Source organism: Odocoileus virginianus, chromosome 12 (assembly GCF_023699985.2).
Source record: "Odocoileus virginianus isolate 20LAN1187 ecotype Illinois chromosome 12, Ovbor_1.2, whole genome shotgun sequence".
In the NCBI taxonomy this organism is placed as follows: domain Eukaryota; kingdom Metazoa; phylum Chordata; class Mammalia; order Artiodactyla; family Cervidae; genus Odocoileus; species Odocoileus virginianus.
In genome coordinates this window covers 46,299,511-46,318,501 of record NC_069685.1, presented here as the reverse complement: position 1 = coordinate 46,318,501, position 18,991 = coordinate 46,299,511, and positions in this window count along the sequence as shown.

Below are 18,991 nucleotides of genomic sequence, written 5' to 3'. Positions count from 1 at the left end.
TTAAGCATGGAAGGCAGCATCTCAAGTACCCTGAGAGAACCACTCCAAGGAGGCAGGAAAAGGAGCCAGGTTATATAGAAGTTTGCAACAAGAGCAAGTGGTCTGATCGTCACAAGTTTTTTGTAATTTAAAAACAAAAACAAAAAAACCCCCAAAAAACCCACCAAGTTAAGGAATTTACTGTTTCTCAGACTGGGAAAATGCAAGTGGCTGGTCTCACTTGCATTCCTCTGATATGCACCTCAGCTGTCTGGGGCCAGCATCCTGTGTTTTCACATCCTGAGTTTCCTCAGAGCTCACTAGCTCACCTTGCATAGTGGCTGCAACTGCTGGTGACCATGACATCCTTGTTTACTGATATAGCAGGAAACATTTCATTTCTCAGGTGTCTAACATTATCCCCCCCCCACAATGAGTTTCCTCATTCATAATCTCCTGGAGGCAAAGACTAGTAAGAAGATTGTTCTATTTTACAATGAGTACTTTATCAGGACCCTGAACTTGGTACCTTATGTAACTTGGAGGCTTCTCAGGAAAATTCCATTTCCAAAATTAGACTCTCATAAGGTTTTATTTATGTATTTGTATCCCTCCAAGGGATGATCGGGTAGTAGATGGTGTCAAATTCATCATACTTATTCCTATAAATTGTCTATATTGTAACACTCAGTGATCACGGATAAGATACCATGCATTTCTTAAATCTTTGGTGTATTCAAGCTCTTTTGATAGAAAAGTGGCCCTGAATAAATCAGAGAGGGACATATCCCTTTTTGTCTGATGCACAAGAAAGCTGTAACTGGATTTTTTCTTTTTTTAAAAAATTATCTTACATTGGAGTAAAATTGATGAACAATGTTGTGTTAGTTTTAGGTATACAGCAAAATGATTCAGTTATACATATACATGCATCCTTTTAAAAATTCTTTTCCCATTTGGGTTATTACAGAGTACTGAGCAGATTTCCTTGTTTTTCAGCCGGTCTTTGTTGGTTATCTATTTTAACTATAGTAGTGTGTACATGTAACTGAATTTTATGGCTTCAGAAACTAATGGAGTTGGACTTGGATGGAGGATGTTAGCAAATATCAGTGATATACAGCTTCTTTCCTGGAGGAAGTTATTAAGGGTTAGAAGTTCCTTTTTTTTTTCAACAGGGCAGAGGGTAACCTACAACACTTGGGTAATGGGCCTCAATGTCCCCTCTGTCTACCACCCACAGCTGTATGAAAAGCCAGCTTAGACACTCAGGACTCTCTGTCCCCTGGAACAGAGGTCTTCCCTTTCTGTGGAGAAGTTAGCAGTCTGTGATAACAAAAACGTGGAGGATAACCTCAGTAGACCACATCTGCCTCCATCTCACTAGGATCAAACAAATGAAGTTATTCAGCCCAGAAGCATTTTTAACTTTGACATCTCTTTTAAAAGCTTTTTAGGAAGGGTCAGAAGAGCATCTCTATAGGAGGATGACTCTAGGTTGAATAATAGAAAATTAAGGTTGGAGGAAGAGCAGATGGGGATGTATTTGGATAGTAAGGAGTAGACCAGGCAAAAGGAAAAGGAAACTGTCCTTCCTTGAAGATGGATGCTTCTTAGCTCAGGACCTGCAGATATTTCAGTGTCCCTGGAGGCTGGACTTCAAAGGAAATAGTCACGAATCACCAGACATGATGAATAAGAGGGGCTAGACCTGTCAGGGGCCTAAAACAATTAAGGAATTTGGACTCTATCCAAGAGCAATGAGAAGCCTTCCAAGATTTTTTAGGAAATAGATGGTCAAGGTAAGAATTCAGCTTTGAAACATCGCTCTGGAGTCTGTGAAAAGAATGATTTAGATGAATCAATAGAAGCCAGGAGCAGTGCTAGTCTGTCCTGGGTCTCATCAACTGCATGTCTGTCTTCTCCCAACTTCTCCCTCTGCTGATTTCTGGTCGAACTCGAGAAGCAGGGGCTGAATCCTTATGATACTTAGGCACATCCCAGGATCCATGCAGTTCTCATCTCTACAGTCCATCTTATATTTTGTATCATTTGCTTTATCTCTTGTTCTCTGACAAAACCTTGACTTCTACAGACATGCGTAAACTTGAAAGAATATTAAGCCCAGTGTGACATTTATACCATTGGATGTGAGAGATGTTAGGGTCATACACATTGTTTATTAGGATAAACATTTGATTTCATTATTATAGTGACACTTATTCTCTTTCAATACTTTATTTATTTATATCTTGGCTGTTCTACATCTTCATAGTTGCACAGGTTTTCTCTAGTCTGGCTGAGTGGGGGCTACTCTCTGGATGTGGTGTGCGGGCTTTTCATTGCAGTGGCTTTTCTTGTTGGAGGATGGACTGCAGAGCAAATAGGCTTTGGTAGCTGGGGCTCCTGGGCTCTAGGGCACAAGCTCAGTAGTTGTGGCTCACAGGCTTAGTTGCCCTGTGGCATGTGGAATCGTCCCGGATCAGGGACTGAACCTGTGTCTCCTGCATTGGCGGGAGGATTCTTTATCACTGAGCCACCAGGGAAGCCCAGTGACATTTATTCTTATTCTATATCAAAACTAGCATGGTTGGGACATCAAATGCATAAGAGTATAGATGTTTTGGCCCATTACAAAGGGCAAATGAATATTAAAGTTTAAAAAACTAAATTTATAGTAAAAAAAAAAAGAACAAAGTAAGTAGTAGGACATGTGGTCCTTGTACAAAGCAGAATGTGATACATGAATGACTCCAGTGTGGGAAACTGAGTCGCAGAAATCTATGAACCTCAAATGGAGAGTATTTTGTCAAAGATTTAAGTTTCTCAAATTTTCCATGGGGTGCAGGGGACTTTCCTAGTGGTCCAGTGGTTAAGAATCCGCCTTCCAATGCAGGGGACACGTTGGATACTAAGATCCCGCATGCCACAGGGCAGCTAAGCCTGAGTACCACAAAAAGAGAGAAAAGCCTTTGAGCTGCAACTAAGACTGGACAAAGCCAAAAAAATTTTTTTTTCCAAGTGATACATCATGCTATAAACAAAAGATCTTCAAAATTAAAATGAATGCTCTATGCACTTGCAGTACACTTCAGAAAATGTTCAAATTATTTTTTAGATTCAGGAATCTTTTCCTGACTAGTGTCCTTTCTGTAGCAGGTGAATTTCAGACACAGGTGAATTGGACAGCACACAGGAAGCACTCATTCTGAAGCAAGAGCACCCACAAATCTGACCATGTGGCCCCCTTGTCACTGACGGGGGAAGCAGCTCTGTGTTCTGAGGGAGGGGCAGGGACTGGGGCCAATGTTCTCAGGGACTTTTGAGAACCTGGGTGTAATCGAGGTCCTGACTCAGCCCCGGCAGGGACAGGGGCTCCCGCTCAGCTCCTGCTGGGCTCTGTTCCTGAGGATTGAAAGTGGTGTCACTTCATAAACCCTGTCACGGCACAGCTGTCCTGGTGACAACATGGCACCCGAATCCCAGGCAACAAATGCAAAAATAGAGAAGTGGGACTCCATAAAACTAAAAGGCTTCTGCACAACCAAGGAAATCATCAACAGAATGAAAAGGCAACCTCTAGGCTGGGAAAATATATTTGCAAACCATTGATCTGATAAAGGAGCTAATATCCAAAATAGATGAGAAACCAATTGGGCTTTTTAAAGATAATTCCATAAATATTCATGGAACTGCTATTGCATTCCCATTATACCCCAGATACTTAGAAAGGTTCAGTACAATGTTTTCAGATTCTTGATGCACTGGGAGTGGGAGTGGGGAGATGTCTGGGGGCTTGGTGTGATTGGGAGTTATAGGATGCCTCGGGTGGAGATTGTTTAGGATGAAGATGGAAGGCAGCTCCTTTGCCTGCAAAACCTTGGAACAAGCATTTCCACCCTAATTCCAAGGCTGTGGGGAGGAATTTATAAGCCCTCAGAAGCATCTCACCATGAAAAGTGTCTACAGATCTAAAGCAAGGGAAAGGCAGGAGGCGTGTGCTTTCGGGACAAGGGCCCTTCCTCTTTCATTTTGCCTGGAGTAGGGTCCTGGGGAGTGAAGCTGGCTTGTATCAAAAGACAGTTTTAATTTCTGGATGCCCACATACTGTCATGGGGGTGCTGTGGTTAAGAGCAGGCTTGAGAAGGCTCATTACAATTTTATTAGCCAGTGCTAATTTAACTTCCCTGGGAGTACTTATAGGAATGACTGTAAGTACCATTACAGGGAGGAAAAGCCAGAAAATAAATGTGCTTGAATGTACTTGAGAAAACGCCAGTGTAAAAATCACGTATTACGTATCTTGGTAGTTTTAGCTTTCATTTCTGTGAACCAAATATCACATATCTTCTCAATAACCTCAGAATCCTAGGACTTTCTGGTCATTCTCATCCAAGTCATCAGTAGGGTTTTTTTTTTTTTAATCATCTGATGCAGATCATTATATTAACATTTATTTGCGTGAGTTTCTGGACCTTATTACATGGAAAAGTGAGTAAACTTCCCAATTTGAATGAAGAGGTATTTATGGAAAATGAAGAACCTAAGGAAATAATCTATTATAATTACTCAGTATCTTTTGTTTGTGGTCAGATTGCATGTTATTTTTGGACCCACGCAATCAGGCTTGAGTAGGCTAGATATGCGTTATAAATGCTACACCTGCTAACAAATGCCATACACACAAAAAAATGAAGGAAGTTTTTTCTGTTTTCCATTTAATTTATTTGGTTGTGCCGGGCCTTAATTGTGGCACATGGGATCTAGTTCCCTGACCAGGGATCGAACCTGGGCACTATGCATTGGGAACATGGAGGCTTACCCACTGAGCCACAAGGAAAGTCCCCTGAACAGGAGCTGAAAGCATATTTAGCAACTGCTTGGGAACCATAACCCAGACCTACCCTGATGGAATGTAGTGGTTATTTAATCCATGATCCCTTACAGATTACAGACTTCATCTAAAATACACTGCTGTCAAAGGGACATGGCTTTACACAAACTCTGGGGAGGCAGTGAACTGTAAGAGTCATAGGATGTTAGGTATGGATATTGTGTAAACTGTAGACACCTGGATTCAAATCCTCATGTCAGGGACTTCCCTGGTGGTTCAGTGGTTAGGGACCCACCTTGCAATGCAAGGGATGTAGGTTCAACTCCTGGTCAGGAAATAAGATCTCAGATGCCTCAAGGAGCAACTAGAAATCCACATGCTGCAACTGGAGAATGTGTGTGCATAACAAAGGACTGCCTGACTCAATGAGGATCCTGAGTGCCACAACTCACACTGGATGCAGCCAAATTCATGAATTAATCAGCTTAAAAAATCTTCACATTAACTCACTAGCTGGAACATTGAGTAATTTGACATCATGGAGTGGCCTCTTGTTGTTGTTCATTGTTCAGTAGCTAAATAGAATCTGACACTCTTTGCAACCCCATGAACGGCAGCACCCCAGGCTTCCCTGTCCCTCGCCATCTCCCAGAGCTTGCTCAAACTCATATCCATTGAGTCAGTGATGCCATCCAACTATCTCATCCTCTGTCATCCCCTTCTCCTCCTGCCTTCAATCTATCCCAGAATCAGGGTCTTTTCCAGTGAGTCAGCTCTTTGCATCAGGTGGCTAAAGTATCGAAGCCTCTTACTAATCTCTAAAATCCAGGTAATCCTTATCTCCTTCACCTAGAGTTGAGAAAATTAAATGAGGTCAAGAAAATTAATAGAAATGTGCTATGCCTGTGCTACTCAAGTAATCTTGGCTACTGTTACTATATTTGTCCATATTATACCATTTGTTCTAGAGTATAAAACCCTCATGGATTCTAACACATAGGCACATTTGCATTGTAGATGGAAATCTTTTCTCTGAAAGATTGTAATTGTTTAGTGTTGTGTGTGCGATATTCACTGGCTTCATTAATTCCATTTCTTATCAACAGCAGCAAGTTTGCTATCTTCCAACAGGCTCACCCCCCATCGAAACCTCCCAGGAGACCTCTATGAATGGTTTACTTTCCTAAAGTTTCCGGAGGTTAATTTGCCTCATAAGGCTTTTTAATTGACATAATTTTTTCCTGTTCTCTTAGGTACCAAGAAACTGAGGTCTGGGAATCTTGCCATCCATTGATGATGCTTTAAGTGAGCCTGTTTCTGGGTGGGAAAAAAGGGCAGCAATATTTCTAACACCGCCCAGCCAGCTTTTTCCTTAATTAAGAGTGAGCTTCCCGGCAAGTGAGGGTGGTCAGAGATAAAAACCCATTAGCAAAATAAACAAGCTGATAAACTTCTACTAGACCCTGTAGAGAACTTTTTTCTATGTGTCCAAAATTGAAAGCTGATTGCCACATCATCTGTAATTACTAGACTCTCTTACACAGCCAGGCATTTAAAGGACTTGTGCAATTGCTGAAATTGAGAGGGATTATCCTTATAGCCCTGGTCAAAGCTTAGTGGAAAATGCACTTTCTTAAATGCACTATTCTTCAAATAGATGAGACAGACCTCCTTGGGCCAGGAGGTGACGTGGCAGTGTATATAAGTTAAAGGTGGCAGGTAGCAGAGAGGAAATTTTTTTTTGCTTTTTCATAATTTTCAGGTCATGATTGTCTTGAATCTCCTGGGCTACATGAAACCTGCAGACTGCATTACCCAACAAAGGATGGTGACTTCTATACATTATCCTTGGGAAGTGTTTATAGAAACTCACTTTATGTGGTTTTTCAAAGCTAACTGTGAAACTGAGCAGGACCCTATGGTCCTTGCCCTCCATGTCTTCAGCTTGTCTTTTGTCTGTGGGAAAACCTTGGCCAAAGGATAAGCTTAATCAGAGAAGTGAGAAAATGCAGAAACAGACAAAACCAGTTAAAGGAGACCAAATAATATATTCATTAAGTCTAGTCAAGGGCCATATATAGTTCCTCCTCAAAGGCCCTCCTCAAGGGCCATAGACAATATCCTGAGCCATCTCTTGGGAGCTGTCTTGTAGATACCGACATGCTCATGGAGTGCAGGAAGTCAACGACATGATGACCAGACATAAGCTGCCACAATTCTGAGACTAGGTCTCAAGAGAGGAAATAGACCAACGCTGGAACTGAAGATTAAGTTCTACTTAAAACAATCAGGGAGCTTCCCTGGTGGCTCAGAGGGTAAAGAATCTGCCTGCAATGCAGGAGACCTGGGCTCGATCCCTGGGTGGGGAAGATACCCTGGAGAAAGGAATGGCAACCCACTCCAGTATTCTTGCCTGGAGAATTTCATGGACAGAGCAGAATGGGAAGCCCATGGGATAGCAGAGAGTTGGACAAGACTGAGCGATTAACACTTCCACTTTCACAACAATTAAGATGCTGCTGGTCAGATCACCAATGACCGATGTGAAGATGCCTGTCAGAGCTGACTGTGTGGAGCCTTCTCCCTTTGCCTAGAAAAGCTCTTGCCCACTGATTATCAGTGGGGAGAGTTGGCCTTTGGACAGTTATTCCGCCCTCCCCTTTTGAATGGTTGCTGTCATTCAAAATAAAGCAAACTTTCCTTTCCACCCACCTGGTCTCTTTAGTGACTTTTGAATGGCAAGCAGCCAGACCCCACTTTCGCTAACAGTGGCTTTTCAAAGCTAAATGGAATCCAGTTATTTTGGGTGGCTTAAGCAAATATCTGGGTTTCCCACATGGCTCAGTGGTAAAGAATCCTCCTGCTCGTGCAGGAGACGTGAGTTCCATCCCTGAGTCAGGAAGATCCCCTGGAGAAGGAAATGTCAATGCATTCTAATCTTCTTGCCTGAGAAATGCCATGGACAGAAGAGCCTGGTTGGCTATAGTCCACGGTGCTGCAAAAAAGTTTGACATGACTTAGTGACTGAACAACAGTAAGCACATATCAGTCATGTTTCTCAACTAGACAGGTGTCCCAACGGTCTGCCAAGGACAGATGTCTGTCCTGTCTCCCAGAGACATCCAAGGACATACAGAAACGGGGCAGCTGACCCAAGGTCACACTACATGGGAACATGGGACATCAGTTAGAAGACAGGGCTGCCTCAGGGAGCAAGGAGGGGCAACCGAGAACCTTTGTCTGCCCATGGAATAGAATCCATAGATAATTTGGGGCAAAAAAAAAAAAAAATTCCTGATACTCATCAGCTCGGCCAAAAAGCAGAGCCATCCACAATGGGGTGAAGTAGGGTGAATTAGGATACCCTCAACATCCTTGTGACACTGCAAGCACAACTTTTTTTTCTCAACTCTTAGGAAAAATGTCTTCTGCCATAAGGCGATAGAGAGTGGTTACCCATGGTCTGGATCCAAGGTGCAGACTAAAATATTTTAAAATTAGTTACCAAAAGTAAAGGTGGGGGGTTTCACATAAAAATCTATGTTTCTAGATTCTGTTGAAATCACAGGATCTTGTGCCCTGAATCCACCTTCTCACCCAGCAGTGAGCCAGCACTGCGCTCTCCACCCTCCTTCCCCTTTAAATGGTGTGTGTTCCCTACTTGATGCACTTGTACATGGACAAGGCCAGGGTCAAACCCAAATTCAGCTGCTTGCTGCTCAAAAGGCCAGTCCTCGAGAGACAAGTGTTGGTGGAAAGGGGAAAGCTGCTTTGTCTTGGAGTCCAGAGACCAGGGAAGATGATGGAATGATGTCCGAAGACCGTCTCCAAGCTACCAGCTGGGATACAAAGGTTTTAAAGGCAGGGGGAGGGAGGGGGCTGCCGGGGGCATGTTCAGCACACACTCAGTTCTCGGATTGGTTGACATCTAGGTGAAGTTTTGAGCATCTCCAATCTTCTGGTTTCAACTGATCTGGAGTCTGTGTGCTTGCAGTCACAAGTTTCTACCTGGTGGGGATTTAATTCCTATAAAAACAACTTATCAATGGTTAGAGCTTTGTCTGTATTTTTTTAGAATTTATTCTTGCTTTATTAACAATGTAGCTTACAGTTTTTTCAAGTAAAAAGGGTTTTTAAAAATAATTTAGAATAAAAATTAAAATATAATTCTGATATAGATTTTCATTTAATTACCTGAATTTTTTTATGGAACTGGGAGTTCAGTGACTCTGCTATCGGGCTGGTTTAGCGTCTAAATTGTTATCAGTTTCTTGGTCCAACAGGTATTCGTTGTTTCTCTATATTCACATTTCCTAATCACTCACTATGAAAACAAAAATTTCACTATCTATTTATTTATTTTTGACTGTGCTGGTTCTTCACTGCTGTGTGAGGACTTTCTCTACTTGTAGCCAATGGGGGCTTCTCTTGTTGTGAAGCACAGGCTCTAGGCGCACAGGCTTCAGTAGTTGCAGCATATTGGCTCAGTAGTCGTAGCTCTCAGGCTTAATTACTCTGTGTCATGTGGGATCTTAGTTCCCTGACCAGAGATCAAACTCTTGTCCCTTGCACTAGCAGATGGATCTTAATCACTGGACCACCAGGAAAGTCCCTAATCACTCACTCTTGAGCCAGTGCTTTGAGATTCAGAGGAGGCCTGGGAGACCAAAGCAGAAGCCTTTTACTTTAAACATAAGGGCTTGAATGCAGTTTCAATCCTCTCTTTTCTCTGATACCCCTCAGTCTTGAGGGGGACAGTATTGGATGAGAAAGGGAATAACGTTATTTTTCTGGTTCCTGTAGTCAAGGAACAAGTATTATAAAGGAAGTGTGCACAGGGTGCTGTGGGTGCAAAGACACACGTGTGTGTGCATGCACGTACCACTGTGAGCGGTCTGGCATTGCCGCTGTGAATCTAACACTGCAGAGAAAGCTGGACTCAACTATCATTCCTCTGCCCGCCTCTGGGGGCACTCCAGCAGGCAGTCCTGACCCTCCTATGGAGTTCTATGGAAGTTAAGTATAAGCCTCCTGTCCATATCTTGTGAAGTAAAAGGCTGACTCAGGAATTTATGATTGCAGACTCAGGGAATGAATTTAAGATTGCCAGGGAGGAAGGATGGGGGAGGGATAGTTAAGGAGTTGGGGATGGACCTGTGTGATTGTGTGTTTGTGCTAAGTCACTTCAGTGACTCTTTGCAACCCCGAGGACCACAGCTCACCACGCTGTCCATGGGATTCTCTAGGCAAGAATACTGGAGTGGGTTGTCATGCCCTCCTCCATGGAATCTTCCCCACGCAGGGATCGAACCTGGTCTCCTGCATCTTCTGCATTGCAGGTGGAGTCTTTACTGTGCTAAGCCACCAGGGAAGCCCAGTAATATCCATTCCTACCATTTACTGAGCACCTACTATGTACAGCTATAGATAAGGAAAGCGAAGTTCAAAGAAGTTAAGACATGTGCCTAAAGCCACCGTAAAGGAGTATTAAAGCCAGAATTCTGACCTGGAGTGAACCCTTAAACACTACCCTTGACCTTAGCTCAAAGGACACCAGGCAGGTCAGGCAACAGTGAAGGAGAGTGATTGAGGAGTGGTGGGGAGGAAAACTAGAGGTTCCAATGGCTGATGTCGTGGAAAATGGGGGCCCATGTTACCAATTTTTTAAAAGAAACTTGAAATCTGTACTTTCATGTGAATGTCATTAAAAAAATAACTACTTTTTTTTTTTTTTAATGTGCAAACCAAACAAAATATACTGCAGGCTGAAGCTGGTGCTCAGACGGCAGTCTGAACCCACAACTGTGCACTCCTCCAGCCCGGGTCTGTCTCCAGCCCAGAAGGTTCCCCCTGCCCCAGACACACCTTCCAGCCTTTGATGTGACTGCAGCTGCTCCAGGGTCTCCAGCTTCTCCATCTGCTGTTTGGTCTCACTGATGTTGGAGCAGATGTTCTTCATGGCCTGCAGGGTGCTCTGGACCACGGGGTGGTCGGGCTGCTCGCCAGGGGTCCTCTTGCTATATTTAAAATTGATAACCAACAAGGACCTACTGTATAGCACAGGGAACTCTGCTCAATGATGTGGTAAGCTGGGTGGGAGGGCAACTTGGAGGAGAATAGATAGGAAAAGGAGTACGTTAAGGCTGTATATTGTCACCCTGCTTATTTAACTTATATGCAGAGTACATCATGAGAAATGCTGGGCTGGAAGAAGCACAAGCTAGAATCAAGATTGCCGGGAGAAATATCAATAACCTCAGATACGCATATGACACCACCCTTATGGCAGAAAGTGAAGAGGACCTAAAAAACCTCTTGATGAAAGTGAAGGAGGAGAGTGAAAAAGTTGGCTTAAAGCTCAACATTCAGAAAGCTAAGATCATGGCATCCAGTCCCATCACTTCATGGGAAATAGATGGGAAAACAGTGGAAACAGTGGCAGACTTTATTTTTTTGGGCTCCAGAATCACTGCAGATGGTGATTGCAGCCATGAAATTAAAAGACGCTTACTCTTTGGAAGGAAATTTATGACCAAACTGGATAGCATATTAAAAAGCAGAGACATTACTTTGCCAAGAAAGGTCCATCTAGTCAAGGCTATGGTTTTTCCAGTAGTCATGTATGGATGTGAGAGTTGGACTATAAAGAAAGCTGAGCGCTGAAGAATTGATGCTTTTGAACTGTGGTGTTGGAGAAGACTCTTGAGAGTCCCTTGGACTGCAAGAAGATCCAACCAGTCCATCCTAAAGATCAGTCCTGGGTGTTCATTGGAAGGACTGATGCTGAAGCTGAGGCTCCAATACTTTGGCCACCTCATGCGAAGAGTTGACTCATTGGAAAAGACCCTAATGCTGAGAAGGATTGGGGGCAGGAGGAGAAGCAGATGACAGAGGATGAGATGGCTGGATGGCATCACCGACTTGATGGACATGGGTTTGGGTAGACTCCGGTAGTTGGTGGTGGACAGGGAGGCCTGGTGTGCTGCGATTCATGAGGTCGCAAAGAGTTGGACACTACTGAGTGACTGAACTGATCTGAGATTCACGCACATGGATGACTGAGTCCACTCACTGTCCACCTGAGACTGTCACAGCTTTGTTAACTGGCTGTACCCCAAAACAGACCTGGTAACTCAGTGGTAACGAATCTGCTTGCCAATGCAGGAGATACAGGTTCAATCACTGACCTGGGGAGATCCCACATGCCGCAGAACAACAAAGCCCATGCGCCACATCTACTGAGCCCATGCCCCAGAGCCCGGTTGTTGCTCAGTCACTCAGTTGTGTCCGACTCTTTGTGACCTCACAGACTGTAGCACACCGGGCTTCCCTGTCCTTCACCATCTCCTGGAGCTTGCTCAAACTCATGTCCATTGAGTCAGTGATGTCATCCAACCATCTCATCTTCTGTCATCCCCTTCTCCTGCCTTCAATCTTTCCCAGCATCAGGGTCTTTTCCAATGAGTCAGCTCTTTGCATCAGGTGGCCAAGGTATTGGAGCCTCAGCCTCAACATCAGTCTCTCCAATGAATATTCAGGACTGATTTCCTTCAGGATTGACTGGTTTGATCTCCTGCAGTCCAAGGAACTCTCAACATCACAATTCTCCAACATCACAATTCAAAAGCATCAATTCTTTGGCACTCAGCCTTCTTTATGTTCCAACTTTCACATCCATACATGACTAGTGGAAAAACCATAGCTTTGGCTGTATGGACCTTGTAGGCAATGTCTCTGATTTTTAATACACTGTCTAGGTTTGTCATAAGTTTTCTTCCAAGAAGCAAGCGTCTTTTATTTTATTTATTTATTTAGTTTTTGAGTAAGTGTCTTTTAATTTCAAGGTCTGCAGTCATCTCAGGGGGTGGGGGGAGAGGGTCACAACTACTGAGCCCACGTGCCAGAGCTACTGAAGCCCATACACCCTGGAGCCTGTGCTCCAGAGCAAGAGAATCCAGCCCATGGACCCCCAACTAGAGAGTAGCCCCCATTTGCCACGACTAGACAAAGTCTGCACAGCAATGAAGACCCAGGGCAGCCAAAAATAATACACAGAAATATTTTTTTTTAAAAGAGTTAGCGACTGGGAAATGTGAAGACATAGAAACAAAGAATAGCTGTTGAGTTGGGGAATTAGCAGCAATTTAGACTATAATTCTGCCACAACTCAGAATACCAAACTCCCAGTTCTCTGAAAAATATAAAGGTCTGACCAACATTCCTAAATTGTTTTCATAGGAAGCAGATCCCTCCAGATGAACAGTGCTGACCACAAGAACACAGACCCTAGTCTGGCCGAAACCAGAAGTTTGATGACACTTGAAACTTCACTCAATGCCAACCAATCCTAGAAATGTGCATGAGCTGACCATGCTCTGCTCACTGAGCACTATAAAACTCCTCCCAACCCCCTTCAGGGTGTTCCACACATCTTAAGGGCATGAGCCCACCGTGGTCCTCTTTGCCTGGTAAGGCAATAAAAGCTACTCTTTTCTACTTCACTCTGCATTTCTATTTGGCACCGACGAACAGAGGCAGAGTCTCACCAACACTGCTAAGGGCTACTTTCTGAAGATGCAAAGGAATAACATTCTGGGTAGAGAGGTGAATCACAAACTAGGCAGAGGAACTCAGTTTTAGGGAGACTCATATTCACACTCATCCGTGAGTGGGGATCCTTTATATTTTGGGTCTGATGGATGCACCGGACATTTGGGTCCCCAGAGGAAAAGGGATGTATAAGACGGTCCATTTACAGATACTCAGCCCTTCAGATTTTGGCGGCTCTTGTGCTTTTCGGCCCACATGGTTTTTCCCAGACCCAGAGCATGACGGGGGTGTCAGCAGGGTAAGAAGGCAGCTTCATTTGGAGGTGCTATTTTAATGACTGTGCTCTGCATGCTTGCTGGTGATATTCTGTCAAATGAATGCTTTTTTGAGGGAAACACCGCTGCCTAAAATTTTATCACTTTTCTTAATAACCATCTTTATGCTTACCTGGGGGGGCCTAAGGCAATTTCCTTGCGCATCTGTCAAGTTAATCCGTTGGCTGTCACCTTGTGTTTGGAGTCAAAACAAATACATACACGAATCCTTAATTTATAGCAGGAATTTCTTTAAATCATATAAGGCTAAAGGAGAGGCTTTGTTTTTTTTGATCCCATGATGTATTCTGTGAATACCCCTTAAGATCACATTTGTTCAATAGGTTGAATAAATCTGACTTGCTGCCAAGGTTATTAAATAGACTCCATCTTTTACTCTGCTAGTTCTCCCCCAATTTTTTGCTAAGGAAAAAAATTCTCCTCTGTCAAAAAGAAATATTTAGGTCACTTACAGAAGTTATCTTTGCCCTGAGAACTTAATTATGGAAAGATTCAAATTTTCTCATATGTTATTAAATAATACCACAACTTTTTTTGACTTAATACATCTGTTCCAATTTAAGTGAAGACCTGATAATAGGAATAATGATTATTGCTGCTATGAAGCTGTAGTTACCACATCTTGGGGCTTCCCAGGTAAAGAACCCACCTGCCAATGCTGAAGACATAGGAGATGCAGGTTCGATCCCTGGATTGGGAAGATCCCATGGAGAAGGAAATGGTAACCCACTCCAATATTCTTGCCCAGAAAATCCCATGGACAGAGGAGCCTGGCAGGCTATGGTCCATAGCATTGCAAAGAGTCGGACACAACTGAAGCAACTTAGCACACACACACACACCACATCATGAGACAACTATTCTCCCACCTGTGATCCAGTTCATGAACAAATGGTTCTTTTTATTTAAAAAAGAATTTTTGGGGGGAGTCTGAACTGCAGAGGGATCTAAAATCTGTGAATTTCCCTAGTGTGAAGATATTCATCATGGTGCTCAGTCACTAAATTGTGTCTGACTCTTTATGACCCCATGGACTGTAGCCTGCCAGGCTCCTCTGGGATTATTCAGGCAGGAATACTGGAGTGAGTGGGTTGCCATATCCTTCTCCAGAGGATCTTCCGGACCCAGGGATCAAACCCTTATTTCCTGCATTGGCAGGTGGATTCATATCATGTCTAACCAATCAGCACACATGCAGACAGCATTCAACGCCAGAATGGAGTCTTCACATTTCTGCCTACACCCACTTTCCCTGAACCATGCATTTCTGCAGATCTGTCCTCAGAAAGTCAGCAGAGGAGGGCATCACAAAAGGAGGCACTTTTTGCACTGAGTGCGTTCTGGATGTTTAAAAGACCTGCATTTTTTTAATATGACCCCATCCCTTAGCAACAGTGATCTTTTACACTCTAGCAAGAACCTTGGCTCTTCTGGGCTTAGGGAGTTATTTTGACTAGACTTGGTTTTTACCTTCTTTTTCTTTTTACAACACAGAGCTATCCCATGATGCAGCTTTATCTACCCCTTCACTCTATGGAGAGTGTTCTTCCCATTTCTTCCACAAGAAATTAAACCTCTTTCATCTTCTTCCCTGAAATACGTTAGAGTATTCCTGTGAGCTGACTCATTGGAAAAGACCCTGGGAAAGATTGAAGGCAAAATAAGAAGGGGGTGGCAGAGGATGAGGTGGTTAGGTAGCAACACCAATTCAGTGGACATGAATTTGAGCAAGTTTTGGGAGACAGTAGAAGACAGAGGAGACTAGTGTGATACAGTCCATGGGGTGGCAAAGAGCAGGACATGACTTATCAACTGAACAACATGCGATTTATTCTTCCAGATCCCAGTAGAAGTGCTTTTGCTTTCAAAAGAGAATACTTGGAAAGGGGATCTATGTATACTTACAGCTGATTTATGTTGTACCACAGAAACTAATACAACACTGTAAAGCAATTATACTTTAAGTAAAAATAAACTAAAATTTAAAAATATTTTTAAATTAATTAATTAATTATAATTGGAGGCTAATTGCTTTACAATATTGTGGTGGTTTTTGCCATACATTGACATGATCAGCCATGAATGCAAATGTGACCCCATCCTGAAGCCCCCTCCCACCTCCCTCCCCACCCCATCCCTCTGGGTTGTCCCACAGCACCGGCTTTGAGTGCCCAGCTTCATGCATCAAACTTGCACTGGTCATCTATTTCACATATGGTAATATACATGTTTCAACACTGTTCTCTCATATCATCCCTCCCTCGCCTTCTCCCACAGAGTCCAAAAGTCTGTTCTTTACATCTGTGTCTCTTTTGCTGCCTTGTATATAAGATCAACATTACTGTCTTTCTAAATTCCATATATATGTGTTAATATACTGTATTGGTGTTTCTCTTTCTGACTTACTTCACTGTGTATAATAGGCTCCAGTTTCATCCACCTCATTAGAACTGACTCAAATGTGTTCTTTTTTAAAGCAGAGTAATATTCCATTGTGTATATGTACCACAATATCTTTATCCATTCGTCTGCTGGTGGACATCTAGGTTGCTTCCATGTCCTGGCTATTATAAACAGTGCTGCGATGAACACTGGGGTACACGTGTCTCTTTCAGATCTGGTTTCCTTGGTGTGTGTGCCCAGGATTGGGATTGCTGGGTCATATGGCAGTTCTATTTCCAGTTTTTTAAGGAATCTCCACACTGTTCTCCATAGTGGCTATACCAGTTTGCATTCCCACCAACAGTGTAAAAGGGTTCCCTTTTCTCCACACCCTCTCCAGCATTTATTGTTTGTAGACTTTGTGATGGTGGCCATTCTGACTGGCCCCAGACAGATCACAGAGACCAAAAGTGCTTTTGCTTTCAGAAGAAAATACTTGGAAAGGGGATCTATGTGTACTTATGGTTGATTCATGTTGTACCACAGAAACTAGTAAACACTGTAAAACAATTATACTCTAATTAAAAACTAAATTAAATTTTAAAAATATGTTTAAAAATAGAAAATATAATAATATCCCTTTTTCCATGATACCCTTCTGCATAGGGCTGTTGTCCAGTAGTTTCTGGCACAGAAAATGCACCCAGGAACTGTTTTCTGGATGAATAAGGACAATATTGGATTCCCCATCTTAGGTCAGAAGCCGACTATTGGTAATTGACACATAAAGTCACTCCTTTCCCTCCTTTCAAGCTCGAGATTAGCATATTTAGATGATCCCATTTTAACAGCTAGATAATCTTGTATGATGACAGGCAGATCTTCAGAAAGGCAAAAATCACCAGCCCTGAAGTCTTGGTTCTGAACAGCTAATGATGAACAAGTAGCAGCGCCTTAAAGAGCCCTCGAGGGCCACACAAAGGAAACAGTCTTGGTGCCGATAAGGGAGAACTCGCAAATCAATAAAGGCAATAATTAAGTGGGCTTTTTAGAAAGTTTATATGTTCACTGATGCCATTTTGAATATTCACGTTTAAAAAGAAAAATCATCTAGAGTGCAAAAATACAGACGCTAACTCTAAGACCACTGTCAATGTCAACCACTTGGAAACCCAAGGCTGAAATAAGCTACGCAAGTCTTTAATTTTTTTTTTTAAGCCTTTAATTTAAAGCACTATTATAAGAATGTGCCTGGGCTTGACAAAAGCTTGAACAGTACTTTTGTTGAGTTTTGTGATGTTTATGTATGTGCCTTGTTGAATTTTTAAGTATGAAAATCTGTTCTTCATAAGGACAGAGGCTATTTATTTTTTAAAACGCCCTGACAGGCATTTTAGAAAATAGAGTTAGAATGGAGAGAAGCGCAGTTGGTCAGGACACACCCAAGTCAGAGGTGGAAATTGCTTCATCTCTAGACTATACTGGTGCAGTGACAACGTTAAAAATGATCCTTACCCTCATCAAAACAAATGAGACTTCCAAACTCTGCAATTAGTTCTTTACAAGATTATATGCAACATGACTCTATCAATAACATTTATTTTTGCACATTCTCATTATTTAGCAGCAAACTTACTATTCTATATAATAACTGAATAATTGATTGAGTCTAAATAGTTACATCAGCCATGAAATTAAAAGACGCTTACTCCTTGGAAGGAAAGTTATGACCAACCTAGATAGCATATTAAAAAGCAGTGACATTACTTTGCCATCAAAGGTTCATCTAGTCAAGGCTATGGTTTTTCCAATGGTCATGTACAGATGTGAGAGTTGGACTGTGAAGAAAGCTGAGCACGGAAGAATTGATGCTTTTGAACTGTGGTATTGGAGAAGACTCTTGAGAGTCCCTTGAACTGCAAGGAGATCCAACCAGTCCATCCTAAAGGAGATCAGTCCTGGGTGTTCATTGGAAGGACTGATGTTGAAGCTGAAACTCCAATACTTTGGCCACCTCATGCGAAGAGTTGACTCATTGGAAAAGACCCTGATGCTGGGAGGGATTGGGAGTAGGAGGAGAAGGGGACGACAGAGGATGAGATGGCTGGATGGCATCACTGACTCGATGGACACGAATTTGAGTAAACTCTGGTAGTTGGTGATGGACAGGGAGGCCTGGTGTGCTGCGATTCATGGGGTCGCAAAGAGTCGGACACAACTGAGCTGAACTGAACTGAAATAGTTGCAAAGGCTACTTTATGAAGTTAAGTGAGCTTAGGGAGTGTAGCAGTCAGTAAATGCAAACATCTACAAAGTAACAAATAATCCCCAAATCACATACACCAGAAAAGGCTGATTTCTCACATATGTCTCACTAATCTCAACTCTATGACTCTGGTTACCAGGAAGCAAAAAGTAAACTGATTCATATATAGCAGCCAGACTTTGTAGAGTACAGTCTCTTTTGAAGTGCTCTCCAAATTCTTCACATGAAACTGGAAGATTCTTAATATGGAGAGGACCACAGTGAGAAAGGAGGGGTACACATATGAATCTACAGACCAAGCTGTACAGGAAAGGGAATCTTAAATTATTTTTAATCTTTAAAAAAAGAAGTGAAAAAAAAAAAAAAAAAGAAGTGAAATCACTTTATTTTCTAAAACCCCATTGAGTTTCTCATTTAAGTCTTGAGAATATAAAATTTTAGGGATCATCTTTAAGAAAAAGAACTAAAATTACAAATAAAATCAGGAATGGATGTGCACATTTACTTAGGAGGAAAACATAAATCACAAGAGGTTAAATATTTTTAAAAGCTAACCAAGGCCACAAATATCACAAAATTTCAGGGAACAAATGCAGTATCGTTGATAAGTAATGACTTGATGCAGCTCTATAATTCTTACACATA